The following is a 12421-nucleotide window of genomic DNA, read 5'->3' on the forward strand; positions in this document are numbered from 1 at the left end:
GATCCAAAAAATTTTACCAAGGAGCTTCTATAACTCATAATCACTTTCAGTAATATAACAGGACACAAGATTAAGTCAAAAAAAACTCAGTAGTTCTCCTTTATACAGATGATAAATTGGCTGAAAATTAAATCAGAGAAACATCACCATTCATAATAGCCACAAATAGCATAAAATATCTCATAGAAACTCTAACCAAACAAGTGGAAGTCCTGTATAACAAAAATTTTAAATATTTAAAGAAAGAAATTGAAGAAGACACCAGAAAATGGAAAGATCTCGCATGCTCTTGGGTAGGTAGAATAAACATAGTAAAAATGGCAATATTACAAAAAATAAACAGATTCAATGCAATGCCCAACAAAATCACAGCAAAATTCTTCACAGACCTCAAAAAAACAATACTCAACTTCATACAGAAAAACAAACAAACAACAAACAAACAGGATAACCATAACACTCCTGTACAATAAAGGAACTTCTGGAAGCATCACAATCCCTGACTTCAAACTCTACTACAGAGCTACAGTACTGAAAACAGTCTGGTATTGGCATAAAATTAGACAGGAGGACCAGTGGAACCGAATTGAAATGCATATATTAATCCACACACCTATGAACACCTGATTTTTAACAAAGAAGCAAAAAATATCAAATAGAAAATAAAAACACATTCAACCAATGGTGCTGTCATAACTGGATATCAACATGTAGAAGGATGAAAATAAATCCATATATATCTATGCACAAAACTCAAGTCCAAATGGATCAAAGACCTCAACATAAAGCCAACCACACAGAACCTAATAGAAGAGCAAGTGGGAAGTACATTTGAATGCATTGGCACAGGAGACCACTTCCTAAATATAACCCCAGTAGCACACACACTGAGAGAAACAATTAACAAATGGGACCTCCTGAAACTGAGAAGCTTCTGTAAAGCAAAGGACACGGTCAACAAGACAAAAGGGCAGCCTGCCTACAGAATGGGAAAGATCTTCACCAACCACACATCAGATAGAGGACTGATCTCCAAAAAAAAAAAAAGAAAGAACTCAAGAAATTGGTCATCAAAAGAACAAATAATCCAATAAAAAAAATGGAATACAGACCTAAACAGAGAACAGAGAACTTTCACCAGAGTAATCTAAAATGGCTGAAAGACACTTAAGGAAATGTTCAACATCTTTAACCATCAGTGAAATGCAAATGAAAAGAACTCTGGATTCCATCTTAGACCTGTAAGAATGGCCAAGATCAAAAACACTGATGACAACTTATGCTGAAGAGGTTGTGGAGTACAGGGAACTCCAGCATTGGTGGTTGGAGTGCAAATTGTTACAGCCCCTTTGGATATCTGTATGGTGATTTCTCAGAAAATTAGAAACAATCTATCTCAAGACCCAGCAATACCACTTTGGGGTATATATCCAAAGGATGCTCAATCATACTACAAGGACATGTGCTCAACTATGTTCATAGCAGCGTTGTTTGTCATAGCCAGAACCTGGAACCAACCTAAATGCCCCTCGAGCAAAGAATGGATAATGAAAATGTGGTATATTTACACAGTGGAATACTACATTATTATTTAACTACCATTGTAATTGAGTGGAAAAAATAATGGCATCTTGAAATTTTCAGGTAAATGGATGGATCTAGAAAACATCATATTTAGTGAGGTAACCCAGACCCAGAAAAGACATTTGTACTCACTCATAAGTGGGATTTAGACATAAAGCAAAGAAAAAACCAACCTACAATTCACAATTTCAGAGAACCTAGACAACAATGAGAACCCTAAGAGAGACAAACATGTATTTAATATACATGAGAAATAGAAAAAGACGAGATCTTCTGAGTATTGGGAGCATGGGGACCATGGGAGAAGAAGAGGGGAGCAGAGAAAAATGCATAGCTCAATAAAATCAGTAAAAAAAATGGGGTGCACCTCCAATCTCAAAATTGTTGAAAAAATACACTTGAATATCATGATCTCAAAAAATTCAAAATTTGTAAAGCAATATTTTTATTTCTATAAAAGAAAACACCCTCACCATTTAGATTATCCTGTCATTTGTAACTGCATGCATAAATAAATAAGTGTTGTATGGTCCTTTGCCTTGTTGTTTATCTATATGTCTAGCTGTGTTTCCCTTTGGCTCATGTACAAATGTTTGCTTCTAACAACTTTGTTGTAGAACACGGCATAGATGTAAGTAAACCTTTTTAGCTTTGTGTACTTATACATATGCTGTTTTTGTTGGTTTGTGATTACAAGCAAGGCTACAATGCACATTGATACATAAATGTCAACTTAGGTAAATGAAAGTTTATTCATGACTGCAATCATGAATATAGGACTTTTAAATCAAAGATGCAATTCTTTTGATAGAATTTGTCAAAATGTTCCTCCCAAATAGAAACAAATTATTTCAACTCTCAGCAACATCATTATCAAGCATTTTGATGTCTGCTAAGTATCTAGCCAAAAGTATCATCTCCTTATAATTTTAATTAAATTTTGCTTTATAGTTGAAGTAAGCGTCATTTAACAAATTTGTTTTCTTGTTAAGCACAAGATTTTTCTGTTTTTCTCTCTATATTGGAACTTTTTATTCTTTTCTTAATAGTCTCCCCATTATTATAAGAGTAAATCGGTATTTCCTCTGGGAAAGAACTAAATATTTCCCCATACAGTTTTCATTTTACCTCTGTTTTGAAATGCAAATTCTAACTTTAGAGAGGTATAATTTACACAGAATCAATGAACCTATTGTAAGTATACAATCTGGTGATTTATAGGATGACATCACACATTATTCTGTCACTGAGAGGGTATCCTTATTTTACTTTCTAATAATGTCTCTATCAATCACTTCTCAAGCCAAAACTGATCTGACTTCCATAAGCATAGGTTTTATGTTATAGTTTCATTATAATAACATAACCTGTCTTTTGCTTAAAAACTTTTTAGTACATAACTATATTATATTTTATGTCTTAGTGTTATATATGAACATAAAATTATATTTGTACATTCATCATTAAAGGGACCTTTTGGTTGATTTAATATTTTATAGTGTAGATCAACTTTGTCTCCAAGCAGTTTTATGACAGTAGCTTTAATGTCTTTAGGGTAAATTTCTAAAATTTGTTTGCTATCTGTATTTTTCTGTGTGTGTTTTTAGCTTTCTAATGAAATCCCAAGGTGATTTCTGAAGTAGACAGAAATCTTCCTATTGAGCAATTATACAAAACTGATATTGATTGACACTTCATTGATCTTATTTTCAGCTATTGTATTCAATGGGAAAGTGTATCTCCATATTGTTATAACTTGGATGCCTATAATAATACTAAATATCTGTTAATGTGTGTATTTGCCATTAATATATTATCTATCTTTTATGAAAATTGTTCAACATATTTACCAATTCTTTCTATTGATTTGTCTTTATTCTACTAACTTTAAGGCATGTTTATATATCATGGATATTATCTTTATACTTGTATTACATTTAAACACACATACACACAGCATATACATATACACACATATACTGAGAGAAAGACATATTTTATGCTACCTCTGCTTTTTATTTTGTTAACAGTTTTTAAATAATTAAAATGATTAAAAGCCAAACTCTTCATATTGAAACATCAATTTTTCATTATCTGTGTTCATATGATTCACATGTTCATATGATTCATATGTTCATTGTTTCAGAGCCATTTCTTGAAAGAAATACTCTTTTACATAGATTATGTTGGTTTTTAATCGAAAATGAATTTACTTATTTACTGCCTCATTTAGTTTCACCAGACAAGCAATTAAAATCATCAGAACTACCCATTGGAGCCCGGTGGGAACACCATTAAATACACAATTAAAGGTAGTGACTCCCATTACCTCTGAATCTATCCGTACCAAATAGTTCACACCTGAAAGGTGAGGTTCACTGAGCTCCTCCTCCATCCGTGTCTGACTGCACCAGGCCAGTTCTTTTGATCACTGCAGACAGCTGCAGCTTCTGTATCACGTAGGGAGGATGAAGGCTTGATAGAGATGGGAGATAAGACATAGTATGAGCAAAGAGTAATCAAAACACATTATATAAATATAGGGAATAATGAAAGAACAAAATTAATAACAACAAAAAATAAATTTAGTAGGCATGGGTTTATTTCTACGTAGGTCCATTGATCTAGCCTTATAGAAATTTGAGACTAGATTACTAAAATCGGATCATTTTTGTTACCTTGTTGTTTCTTTCCTTTTAGAAATTGTTTGAGCATTTATATTTTAAAACATATATTAACATTTGCCTGTAAGTTTCTACAAAGAAGTACTATGGCATTTTGGATAACATTTTCTCTAATTTATGGACAAATCTAGGGTTAACAAAAGCATCTACAATATTGAGAGTGCAGTTCAGTAAGTTGAACGTATTGATCGATGCAGTTCACAGCTATATCTTCTTATCCTTGAACAAGTCTTGTCCATTTTGCTGAATCATTATCAAGACGTTTCATGTGCTCTGGTGCTATGACACTTAAGTGTTCTGTAGCATGCTGATAGCAGACAGAAAGAGTAGCTAAGGTAACTTCAGTTGCTAAGGATTTCCTCTGCTCTTGCAGATTATAACTATAGGTCTGCCTTTTTATTTTTAAGATTTATGGCCTTTAATTCTTTTTCATCACATTCTGGGCTGACTAGGACCAAAATAAAATGTGGTAGAGTGAGACGAGGTAACACTCATCTTCCCCCAAATTTTAGGAGTACTTTGTAACTCAACTCTTAGGTTTTCAGTGAATGCATTTTACCAAACTGAATAGAATAATGTTGCATCTCCATCATAAAATGCTGTTTACTGAATCTGTATTTGTATTGAGTATTTGTGAACTTTAATTAATCTCTAACAGCTTTACTGTTTAACTGATTTCATTTCTGCCTTTATTTATATTTTAATGCTTCTTATTAGTATTTTCTGGGTATTCTAACTTTCTTACTTAACATATTAACATTAAAGTTATCTACTCTAATTCATAAAAACTCCTATTGTTACTTATAGTGAGATGTTCTAATTTTTGGTAAATTATATTTTAGTTTATGAACTATTCATTCTGATAATGGATTTTCTATGCAAGAGTATTCATTATTTGGTTTTTTTTCATCTTTTGTGTTACTCAGCAGCACTATGAGAATGAACACTTCACTTCAATGAAGAATACAAGGTATTCAACTGGCCCAGGAAGTTGACTACCATAACCCTCTCTGAACAATAACACATTCCTGGCTCAGTTCTGGGTTTTTCGATTGGCATATCAAATACTTGGAAGCAAGAGTGGCTGAAGGTTACCATGACAGGAGGTAGAGGCTAAGAACACTACATTTGCAGAGTTCAGTTTCTATGACATTGAGAAAAGCAGGATATTATGATTAAAATTAATGTGAGAAAGGCACACGAAGCCAGGCACAGCAGTGCTCCTGGGACTGCCTTGCACTTACACCTTTCATTTTCTCTTCAAAAACTAACTGCCCGCCCTCTCAGTGAACTGCATCTTGGATTTTCTGTTAGTACTGCTAGTGTTGCCTTCTGACATTCTAAAATACATAAGGTCTACAGACCATTTCATTACTCATATATTAGTTTTTTGACAGATGGTTTTAAAGGCAGGGCAACCTAAACAGTGACCTTTCCTTTAAACTTTCTATTTTACTTTTGCCAATTCTCAGTTCATTAGCATATTGTCATCTTGTATGGTTTTTGTGAATTGTTTTCTGTTTTGAACACAAAATTCTTCGACCATTACATTTATCACTTTTAACCTTGGTCTATAATTCAATTGATTGGAAAATGTGTTATTGTTTCTACATAACTTATTGCTTTTCCCAGTTAGCAGAGGAATTTTCTCCTGAAAACTTCTCAACTATCATTCTGAAGGTGATAACACCTGTTTCTCTAACACACACTGTAGATTTGTGTACGATTTTCATCTGTTGCTCTTCCTTTTTCCTCAGTGAATATTTCACCTTTGTTAGCTGTTTCTTTCATTCTTTCTGCTTCCGTTACACCTGATATTTATCCTGTCAATATATTCTCACTAGTACTTAATTGCTGGAAGTTTATTTCAGATGTGACAGGGCATTGCTTTGAGATCTAGCGAATATTTCTTATGATTCACAAAGCCACTTTATGAGATATCTTATACTAAGAAAGTTATTTTTTAATCAAATTTGAGACTCCTTTAAAAGGCATGCTCTTTAATGCTTATAAGCTATTTCTAAATTGTTCTGGTCTCTCTATTTATATATTCCCAGTGCCACTTCTCTATGTCCTCACAAACTTAATTTCAGTTGCTATAATCAGTCAAACAAAAATGTCAGTTGACAGTTTTTCTTGAATCTGTAATAGAAACCTAATTGGATTAGATTCTTGATGTTTTGTTTGTTTATGTTTTTTCTTTGTTTTGGGAATCTTCTCCCTCAGAGATAAAATCAGCAGATATTCTGGCATTCCCTGCTCAGAAGCATTTAAAGAAGAACAAACTAAACGCTCATTCTATCTCAAAATTTATTTGCTGTGGTCTGAAATTCATTTGTCAATAAATAAATAAATAAATCACAGATTAAGTTAAAGATACCCTAAGATTATTTAAGTAACTTCTATCTGTCCCTCCATAATAATCTGATGAGTAGAAGATTGTAGGTAACTTTGAACAAAGCAGTATAGATGCAAAGGTGGCTGTCTGGGCATTCCTCTACTAAATGGGAAGGCAAAAGATTTAAACCTTACCATAATATGTCATTTTGTCAACTATATTGTGGTTTCAAATGTTTTGATATTTTAAGTATATGCACAAGTGATTGTTTTTAACTTTATTGTTTTCATATTTTCAACTTTTTAATGATTTCTTCTTTTCCATGCATCTGTTGACAGCTTCCTTTATAATATGCTCTCATATCAAATAGAATGCTTTTTCTTCTTGGTTGATGCTTCTACATCTTTTTTATTTGTTTGTTTTTTGTTTTTCGAGACAAGGTTTCTATGTTTCACTTTGTTGCCTGACCTGGAACTAGCTCTTGTAGACCGGACTGGCCTCCAACTCACAGAGATCCTCCTGCCTCTGCCTCCCAAGTGCTAGGATTAAAGGTATGTGCCACCACTGCCCTGCAACGCTTCTATATCTTAATGAGGTATGACATAATAAGCTCACAGCAAAAACCAACCAAATAAAATGGCTTTCAAAACCTGCCCTTTGTATCAGCTCTTCCTTATAAGGAACATTCTGGGAAAAGGTACTTGGAGTAAGTCACATGGTGTCTGCCAGCTCATGACATGTGTACCTTTTTCCCCTCACTAGCAGGGTTTATGGCAGGGTATTCACTCCTCCATTTCCCACTTCTCATCCAATCCTCAACTTACAGGTTTTTTTGTGTACAAATCAATATTATCGATACCATGACAAGTGCCAGGCAGAAGACACTTCCAATTCTTATCTGAGCTCTTCCTTAAATCCCTCAATTTCCTGTTCCTGTGATAAAATGCCAATTAGAGCAATTTAAAAGTTTATTTAAGCTCATAGTTCAAGGACACCATCTATCACGGAGGTGTAAGGATGGTGCTAGGATCTTGGGGCACCTGGTCACAGTGCAGAGAGCAGGGGATGCTCAAGCTCTCCTCTTTACTTGGTCATCACTCTGTCCCACAAAATGGTGTCACCCAGAGTACTTGGGTCTTCCTATTTGAATTAACCTATGTAGATAATCCTGGCAGAGAAGTTTAGAAGCTACTTTACCATAGATGATTCCTCACAAGCATGCCAAAAGATCATTCTAGATCATGTTAAGTTGAAAATCAATATAAATCATCACAGATGATGATATTGTTTTCTTTATCTACTCACAGACATCTCCCTACTGTGACTTCAAGGTCTTTGTCTTTTTCCGAATTAATCTTATTTTTCATCATTTCCATTTTTTAAAGTTATTTCTGCAACATTAATGCTTGTGAGAATACTTTTGTCTCCTTTGATGTCACTCAAATTCCCTGAGGAGCACTGTAGTAAGAGGCTGCTAGTTTGTTCACGGCTGCCCAGGCTCAAAATAATCACTCAGAAACTATATTATTTGCAATACTGTTTGGCCAGTAGCTTAAGTATATTTCTAGCTTGCTCTTATATCCTAAACTAACCCATCTCCATTAATCTGTGTATCGCTGCATGGCTGCAGCTTACCAGGTAGAGTTCTGTCCACTGTCTATCTCTCACGGAGCTACATGGCTTCTCTCTGACTCTGGCTTCTTTCTCCCAGCATTCAGTTTCATTTTCTCTGCCTAGCTCTATTCTGCTAAGTCACTGGTCAAAACAGCTTCTTTATTTATTAACCAATAAAAGCAACACATAGACAGAAGGACTTCCCACACTATTTCTCCTTTTTCTGTTAAAATAAAAAGGAAGGCTTTAACTTTAACATAGTAAAATCTCATTTAACAAAACAGATATAAAGCAAGAATTATACTTACAATATTTATATCTACTTTATCTTTTAAAATAACTGAGGAAAACTACAACTATAACTATATATTCTTCAACTCCACCAAAGACTTCAGAAGAATATATTACCTAAGTAAACAGAAAGTACATTGCAAGCAGCTTCCAAAACTCTAGAATTGACAGAGACATCTCACTGTCTGGACAGTCACCCAAAGTTCTTCTGTACCATTGGGGCATCCATCTTCAGTCTACAGGACCATTGTACCCAGAAAATTTTTCCATAAAGCAGGAAATTTCAAAAACAGTTCTATCTATATTGGCAGTTTGTCAGTCACTTTCTTCTGTGTCCTACAGAATGTCTAGCTGACTTTTTCATGAAGCAGGAACCCCAATGGATCATCTCACCTTTAGACAAGTTTAGCAGTCATTTTTGTGGGTCCTGCATATTCAATTCATGCAACATACCATCAAGCAGTCCAGGCAAGAGCAATTTCTTCCCCAAATGGCTAACTAACACCATAAGGAGCCTCTTCAGTGCCCATCATCCTCTTGATGTAGACTGGTGCTGCCAGGATCAGATGTGTCTCATTGTCATGAAAAGTTATAAGTTCCTAAACATTTTAAATACCATATTCTATAGTCTTCAAAATGTTTGAAGAATGCCTATCCATATGAAATACATCTCTGTACATCTTGAAAATATAACTAACTTGAGTACAAGCTTGACTATTATAGATGATTATCTATTAACCAATATTTCTTAATTATACATTTCATTTTAAATGAGCTGTACAAACACAATACCTTGACCAAGAGCAGAAATATACATATAACAAAATTGATCTTAAATTTGTATCTATAAACCAAGATCCATACCTATGTATATCTCTATAGCAGAGTATTATTCACCCCAAGCAACTCCCAAACTTAAAGTCAGAAGTTGTACTTTTTGGTTAGAATACCTCCTAAGTCCATACCCTTTCATAGCTCAATCTGAACAGAACACAATTTTTAATATAATTCATTTTATATGTTGCATGTGATTTGATTCACTCTCTAAAATATTAGCATAAAAGTATTTTTTAGGCAAACATTTAGACTTCAAGAGATATCATGCACTTACCAGAGACATGAAAAGGGTGTCCCTTTGGTGATCCTCTAAACACAATATAAGAAAACACAACATGATGAGGTCCTGACAGCTTATGCATCCTGAAGACAATGTCAGCCTTGACTATCAGAGGTGCATACAATTCACAAGACCAGAAGCAAGAACTAACTATAAATAAGCACAAAGTACTGAACCATGGCAGGAGTTTCATGGAGTAATTTTCAAGAACATATTTGATACTGTGTTATTATATCTTTCATAATATATATACATATACATATTATGCATATATAATATATATAATATACATATATTATATAAATTATATACATATTATATATTATATACATAATGTATATTGTATGTGTACATTATATATATAATATACATAAAATTATTTCATTTTATGTATGACTATTGTGGATTTGTGTGTGTGGTCTGTATGAAGAGTGTACATATATGCCATATAACACATGTAAGAACTTAGAAGACAACCGTTTAAGGTCACTACATAACTAGTGTTTTACTCACTGACCTATTTCATTGACCCTACTATATTGCTACAAATGCTCAAAACACTTCATGTCTTTTAAACAAAACATCCAGCTTATCTGAGCACTGTATCCAGATAAATCATAAGTATCACAAATTCAATATACACAAAAACAAACCTAAATTCTTCCTGGGAGAGCTCACTCTCATATGTTATTCCCAACCTCAATAAAAAGAAATTGAATCTTATTTGTCAAAAAGAAAAGCAAAAATAATGTGCTGTTTTTTCCTTCCTTTTTTTCCATCTCTTCAGTTCAGCTTCTAGTTAGGCAGTCTTCAAAATCTTCTACAGCCAATAATTTCAGGAATACACATACACACATACATAGATACAATGTGACATTTTTATATTCCTATAAACTGCTTTAAAATTGTACTGAAGGGTAACTGGAGAGAAGACTCAATGTTTCAGAACACTGACTGCTCTTCGAGAGCATACAAATTGCATTCAGGAATATCACAAGGTGGCTCACAGCCATCTATAACTCTAGTTCCAGGTGACCATAAGCCTTTTCAGGCCCCCAAGGTCACCAAACACACATGTGGTACACAGGCACATGTGCAGGCAAAACACCCATGCCTATAAATTTTTACTGAAGACCACAATAGAAAATAAAGATATATTTTCCTGATTAACATTATTTTTTCTCACTAGGTCTAAATTATTTGCCCTCAGGTCCACCCACTTACCTACTGCAGTAGCGTAGACAGTTATCATTTAGTTCATAAAAAGCATGCTCTAAGTTTCCCACTTTCCTTGCCTGTGTTGTTTCTCACCCCTCTCTTACAGTGTACTATTTGATTTAAACTTTGATCTACTTAAATTTCTTTTTGGGGAGCTACTTTCAGAATAGATAAAAACGAAGGACATGTAGATACAACCTCTATCCAATTACATTATCATATGGTAGATATGTCAACATAGAAATTATGCCTTTTAAAGTATTTGGGTGGGATAATTTTGAGACAGGGTTTCTCTGTGTAGTCTTGGCTACCCTAGAGCTAGCTCTGTAGACCAGAGTGACTTAAACTCACAGAGATCCCTCTGCTTCTGCCTCCCAAGTGCTGTGATTAAAGGAGTATGCCACCACCCATCTCATGTATCTTTTGATAGTTCTCTTTCTATAGAAAAGTCTCATACCGTATTTCTATGACCTAACTACCTAGCACATTCATGTGCATCCCTCTACTCTCAATTTAAGTGCTTTGAGGGGATCATTTGGATCATTTTTTCTACAGTCTCTATAAAATTGAACAAAGTTAACTCTTTGTGGAGAACTTTATATATGTCTATAGTGTCATGTATATGATATATTTTATAATGTTATTATGTCTCTAACCCCTGCTTTAGAGATTTTATATACAATGAAGAAAATGCAAGCTATATAGAAAATATTTAAGGCAGTAATTTTATTTATCACTGTATTTCAAGCATCTACACACAAGTAGTAAATATTTTGAGGTACTTAGAGTAAGTGTGAAAGAAAACAAATTTGGATAAATAGATAGGGGTTGGTAGCATAGATAAAATAAAATTCCCAGTTCATTCAAGCACTAGGGAAAGTGAGAGTGGGAGAAATAGTCTTACTGAGGGAAGAGCACACAAAGTTCTTACCCAGTACCATATGGTCAGTCCTGAAACATATATACTAGTAGCATCATAGAGACCAAGCATGCTGTATTAATATATTTAGGAGTGTGTGTGTGTGTGTGTGTGTGTGTGTGTGTGTGTGTGTGTGTATCTCAAAAATTAAAGAAAAAAAGGTTATAAATTTGAAAGATAGTTGGGAGGTGGTATATGAAAGATTTTTTTCTATTTTAAAATAGTTTTATTATATCATATAATTTTTATTTTTATTTTAAAGATTGTTACTGCCTTTTAAGTACAAATCCATGATGGAATCGTTAAGTAAAACAGCCTTTTGTACATTCGTTCACTATCTTATACTCAGCAAGCAATGCACTGTTTTATTTTGAAAACTTTGGAAATACATTTTCCTCTATTTATTGTTTTATTGAATAAAGCCTGTAGTATTAAACAATTTTTAAATAGCATGCCTGTTTTAATTTTGCATAAATCTAATAACACCTGATAAGCCAATCTGTCAAACATCATCAATATTATTAGTATAAAAAACCTTTTCTTTATTATGGGTCCCTAAAATGAAGAACTAATGTTCTGTTTAATATGGAGCCTATTGAGCAAAACTGGCTGGCCAGCAAGCCCCAGGGCTCGATCTTTCTTCTCAGTGCTGATTA

This window comes from Myodes glareolus, chromosome 27 (assembly GCF_982192425.1).
Source record: "Myodes glareolus chromosome 27, mMyoGla1.1, whole genome shotgun sequence".
NCBI classification, from domain to species: Eukaryota; Metazoa; Chordata; class Mammalia; order Rodentia; family Cricetidae; genus Myodes; species Myodes glareolus.